General features: G+C 38.4%; 1 long non-coding RNA gene across 1 annotated transcript; it reads right to left on the bottom strand.

Moving 5' to 3' along the window:
* Positions 1 to 271: 271 nt before the first annotated feature.
* On the bottom strand, positions 272 to 3,575 carry LOC144219503 (uncharacterized). The gene is made up of 3 exons (XR_013331438.1): positions 2,538 to 3,575; positions 1,577 to 1,638; positions 272 to 1,491 (listed from the first exon to the last, which is right to left on the bottom strand). It is a non-coding gene; the product is annotated as an uncharacterized LOC144219503 (long non-coding RNA).
* Positions 3,576 to 5,978: the final 2,403 nt, after the last annotated feature.

Below are 5,978 nucleotides of genomic sequence, written 5' to 3'. Positions count from 1 at the left end.
ACAGAGCCCAGTGCAGGACTCCAACTCACAAACCGTGAGATAATGACCTGAACCAAAACCAAAAGTTGGATGCTTAACCGACTGAGCCACTCAGGTACCCTGAAATCATTTTTCCTCAAATATAATTAGGAGAAATAAATGGGTCAATGCTTTTATCTGAGACTTTGTGACACAAGAGATTTAATAGTGCATTTATTATAGGATTATTTTATTTATTTTTAGCAAAGTGGCAATGCCTTTGAGGGAGTCTTACCCCCCTGTTCTGTCTGAATTCTTCATAGGTAGGCCTGAGATTCCAAAACACATCATCATTTTGAAACGCAGGTTAATACAAGATGGGATTAAGATAAGCAAATTACCTTAATATCCACTTTGGAATGCAAGTCTTCCAAACAGTGGAATATTTCTGTGCTTACTGTGATCTCATCATCTCATGAATTAATTGGCCTAGAGAAGAGCCTCTCTGACCACCACACATCTGGATATAGATTTTAAACCACAAAATCTGATGACACTCCAAAACTAGCTCATGAGACTCCTCTGAGCATATCCGATTATCTATGAATAAAGGGAATATTTGCATTGTTAGGTGTAAAATCTGCAAGTTATTTCATCAGCTCTTAATACATCCATCAGCAACAGCAATGCCAGCAATCCGAAGCTGGCAAGGATGCAGACCTCAGCAGGCTGCCAACTGCAGTACTTTACCCAGGGCTGGGGCATCTTTTAAAATGTTATTCAGTTATTTTCTGGTTTTAGGTCATCTAGAATGCTTCATTTATTTCAGACCTCAGATTGAAACTAACTTGTTGAGTTTTATCAGGGCCAACTGGCCCTAGGAAAATGGAAAGAGGAAGACACAAGCCTTGTGTTTGGCTTCCATCTCCTCTTCCAACAGCTAATTTTTTTCCCTTTGTCTTTCTTTAAACTCCCCACGTTCCTGGGCCACTCCTCCCAATCCACCTGCCTTCTCCTAGAGATCTGCTGGAAATGTGGATTTGGAGTGTCACCAGCCTGACAAAGGCAGACTGTCTGCAATGCAATTGAATTGTAGATGACCTTTTGTTTTATTTTTATTTTTTATGTATTTATTTACTTCAGGTAGGCTTCATCCTCATGTCAAAGCCCAATGTAGGGCCTAAACTCTGAACTCAGGACCCTGAGAATAAGTCCTGAGCTGAGATCAAGAGTCAGGATACTTAACTGCTTGAGCCACCTAAGCCCCCCAGTGAGCTTTTGTCTTAAACCAACTTTGAGAAAAGGCACAAAGCAACATGTGTGGGGGCCTGGAAAGATCATTAATTTGGTGACTATATGATGACCCAATGTGATTGATTCCCAATTGTCAAACAGCATAGTGATAGTCTTCCAACACACAAGAGATCTTTAACAGGCATCTTCCCTGCTCCAGAGGCTCTGCTAAGTACTGGGGATAAGAAGAAGATGTAATCCATGCCCTCAGGTAGTTCAAGTTCTATGAAGACACAGGGACTAACGGAAACAATTAGAACACACAATTAGTTGCTCCACCTTTGAGTTTCCATTGCACTAGGCACAAACGTCTGTTGGCACTTACCTCACACCATGGTTTCTCCAGCTTCTAACAGTGTCAGGCACATAGCAGCCTCTCAAAAATACCTGATGAAATAATGAATGAATAAACAAATGAACACGCTACACATTATTAAAGTTACCAATATACAATGTGGTAGAAGCAATTAACTCTGGCTGGAGGTAAAAGGAAGTTTTATAAGACACGGTGATTTGAATTGAGACTTAAAGCACATCTAACACAGTGTCTGACCTTGAATGAGCTCATAAGCAAAGATAATTTGATTAAGTGGAAGTTCAAGTGGAGAAGAGGCATTTGGAGGCAAGGGTGTTTCAGGAAGAAGTAGCTTAGGACCTGGCACATGGTAGGAACACAAGAAGTATTTATTGAATGAATGCATGACTGAATGAATGAATTGATGGATGTAACAAATAGCATAGACAAAGTCACCAGTATTGTAAAAAAAGCCAGCGTATTTAGGGAATGGTATATTTGGAAAATTATGTAATCATAGAAGAGAGGAAGAAGACAGATGGTTAGAACAAAAAGAATGGAGGATACAAGAAAAGTGTAGTGCAAAGAACAGAGCTGCTTGAAAAGAGAGGAAGTGGACAGGGAGAAAAGTAACATTTTAAATAAGAGCCTAAGAATAGTTCAGGGACTACAGAAATAGAGGGCGGGTTGTTGTGAGAAATGAACTTAAGGATCATATATCACCAGAGTCAAAAAGACCTTTCAGGCAACAGGACTCTAAGTAGGAATATAAGTACATAATTAACTAAGAAAAGATGAAACCTAACAATCATGGTCCAGAAAGAAGTGACCTATAGGAGAATAAGAATAAGAAGAGTCAGGAGAAAATTGATTGTCTCTAAGTGGAGGCAAACCTGAGTGACCTTTCTTAGACTGTGTATTAGTTATCTGCTGCTGCATAACAAATTACCTCAAAAGTGAGTGGCTTTAAACAACAATAAACATTTATTACCTCACACAATTTCTGCACATCAAGAACTCAGAATCAGTTTCTTTGGTGGTTCTGGCCCAAGGCCTCTCATGAGGTTGCAGTGAAAGTGTTGGCTGGGGCTGAGGTCACCTGAAGGCTCTACTGAGGTGGAAGAGGAATCTGCCATGTGCTTGTGGGAGTCCTCAAGTTGCACCCTACAGGCAAGTCTCCACAAAGCTACCGATGTCCTTAGGACATGCAGCTGGCTTCTCTCCAAGCAAGTTTCCCATGAGAGGACAAGTGGAAGCTGTAATATCTTTGATGACCGAGTTTTGGAATTCAAACTCCCATTATTTCTGTAATATCCTATCCTTACACAGATCAGCTCTATTCAAAGTAGGGCCTCCACAAGGGTGAATAGCAGGTGGCAAGAATTATCAAGGGACTCTCTAAGAGACTTTCTTGGAGGCTGGTTATCACAAATTACACTCAATACCTAAACCTGATGTTATTCTCTAGATTTCTTAGACAGGTAGGTCCAACAGCAGGTGACAAAAGTAACCTTCTACAGTTCTGAGCTTATGACATCTTTCTCATGGCTGGTAACCCTTTAAAAGGAAACACTGGTTCCTAATCATTTTAGCCAGGCTTTCAAATATGGAGTTCATTGAGGGGCGCCTGGGTGGCTCAGTTGGTTAAGCTCCGACTTCGGCTCAGGTCAGGATCTCACAGTTTGTGGGTTCCAGCCCTGCGTCGGACTCTGTGCTAATAGCTACCTCAGAGCCTGGAGCCTGTTTCAGATTCTGTGTCTCCCTCTCTCTCTGACCCTCCCCTTCTCACGCTGCCTCTCTCTCTCTCAGAAATAAATTTTTTAAAAAACATTAAAAAAAAAACAAATATGGAGCTCATTGGCCTGGCTTGGATCCAATAAACAACTATGAACCAAATCATCATGATGAGGTGGAGGTGGGAAGGTGTTCACACAGGAAGTTCCATCTGTACTGCGTGGATGGAGCATGAGGGATCCACCAGCAGTGCGGCAGGAGCAATTAACTCTGATTGGTTCTGGTTCTGGCCTGGTTCCCTAAAAAAGAAAAGATGCAGAGCAAATAATGAAAAAGGTGGCAGGTGCTCTTTATAACTTCAGTGTTAAAAAAAGACTCACTCTGCTAGGTATAAGGTCTTCATTGGCTCGCAGAACATCACACATGTATCTCCTTGTCTCTTTTTCATCATCATATTTTTACCATGTAAGTATATTGCAAATATAGGTCTATCATCTGACAAAGGATGTGCAAGACTTATACACTGAAAACTATGAATCACGGTTAATAGAAATAAAGAAAAACTTTTAGGGGCTCCTGGGTGACTCAGTCGGTTAAGTGTCCAACTTTGGCTCAGGTCATGATCTCAAGGTTCATGGGTTCGAGCCCTGAATCGGGTTCTGTGCTGGCAGCTCAGAGCCTGGAGCCTGTTTCAGATTCTGCGTCTCCCTCTCTCTCTGTCTCTACCCTTCCTCCACTCATGCTCTATCTCTCTCTGTCTCAAAAATAAATTAAAAAAAACTGTAAAAAACGTTTATTCAAAAAACAAAAACTTTTAAAAATACAGATATACTATGTTCATTGACTGGAAGACAGAAGATTACTAAGGTGACAGTTAATCCCAAATTGATCTGTAGAGTCAATACAATTCAAATCAAAATTCCAGAACACACTTTTTTTTGTTGTTCAGATCGATAAGGGGATTATAAAATTTATATGGAAATGTTTTGGAATAGCCAAAACAACAGTAAAAAAGAACAAAGTAGAGAACTTACATTACCTCACTTCATAAAGCTATAGTAATTTACACAATGTCTTAGTAACACTAAGATAGACAAATAGATTAATGGAAGAAAATAGAGTCCAGACATATATATATAATGAGATGATTTTCAACAAAATTACAAAGGTGATTCCATGGATAAGGATTGTTTGTCAATAAATGGTGCTATAACAGTTGGCTATGAATATGTTAAAAAAAGGAAATTCAATCCATATCTCACACAATATATAAAAATAAACTCAAAATGGATCACAGATTGAAATGTAAATCCTAGAACTATAAACCTTCTAGAAGAAAATCTTTGAAACATTGGGTTAATCAAAGCTTTTATAAAACAGCAAAAGAATAGTACATTTTTAATTTAATTTATTTACTTTTACATTTTCAAATTAATTTTTATTAGTTCCTATAAAAAAAATAGAGAGCACAAGAAGGGGAGGGGCAGAGGGAGACGGAGACACAGAATCCAAAGTAGGATCCAGGCTCTGAGCTGTCAGCACAGAGACCAACGCAGGGCTCGAACTCACAAACCATGGGATCATGATCTGAGCTGAAGTCAGACATTCAACCAACTGAACCACCCAGGTGCCCCACATAATGGATTTTTTTTAAATGATGCTAGACTTCATCAGATTAGATCTTCTACTCTACTCAAAAGACAGTGTTAAGAGAGTGAAAAGACATGCCACAAAATGGGACAAAGCATTTGTAAATTATGAATCTGATAAAAGATTTGTATCCAAAATACAAAAAAAACCTCTCAAAACTAATAAGAAAACAATCCATTCTTCAAAAGTCACCAAAACTTTGACTAAACTGATAAACTAATTTGAACAAACTAATAAAAATATTCAGATGGCAAATAAGCCCATGAAAAGATGCTTAACATATTTGTCATTAGGGAAATGCAAATTAAAATCACGAGAAGATACTAATACATACTTAATTAGAATGACTAAAATTAAAAAGACTGACTATACCAAGTGTTGGCAAGGAGCGGCTGAAACTCTCCTACCTTCCTGGTGGGAATATAAAATGCACTGTCCCTTTGGCAGTTTCTCAGAGAGTTACGCAGATGCCTACTGCAAGACCCAGTCATTTGATTTCTAGGGATTACGATCTAAATTTCTTGGAATTTATCCAGAGGACATAAAAGCATAAAAGGAGCTGTACATGAATATGCATAGAGTCTTTATTTGTAACAGTCCCAAACTGGAAAAAAATGGAAATGTAAATCAATAGATGAGTGAATTACAAAATTATGATATTATGTCATGGAATATTATATATATATGCCATAGAATATTATTCAGGGATAAAAAAGGCATGAACTATTGATATAGTACAACATAGATGAAGCTCAGAATAATTATGTTGGGTGTACACTCTCTATGATTCCACTTTTATAAAATTCTAGGAAATTCAAACTAATCTATAGTGTCAAAAAATACCATTTGTTACTTGGGGATGGGGGAGAGGCATAGAGAGGATCAGTAGGGAGGAATGACCAAAGGGCAGAATGACTCTTTTGGGGTGATGGATATGTTCATTGTTTTGACTGTAGTAATGGTTTATATGTGTGATTTCTTTTAAGTCAGTTATAACTCAATTAAACTGCAAAAAAATTTTAGATCTTAATTTACCTCCCATTCCCCC

The sequence above is a fragment of the Crocuta crocuta genome, unplaced genomic scaffold (genome assembly GCF_008692635.1).
Source record: "Crocuta crocuta isolate KB4526 unplaced genomic scaffold, BGI_CrCroc_1.0 scaffold99, whole genome shotgun sequence".
In the NCBI taxonomy this organism is placed as follows: domain Eukaryota; kingdom Metazoa; phylum Chordata; class Mammalia; order Carnivora; family Hyaenidae; genus Crocuta; species Crocuta crocuta.
Note: the sequence above shows the minus strand (reverse complement) of the source record. Positions and strands in the feature narration are given on the sequence as shown.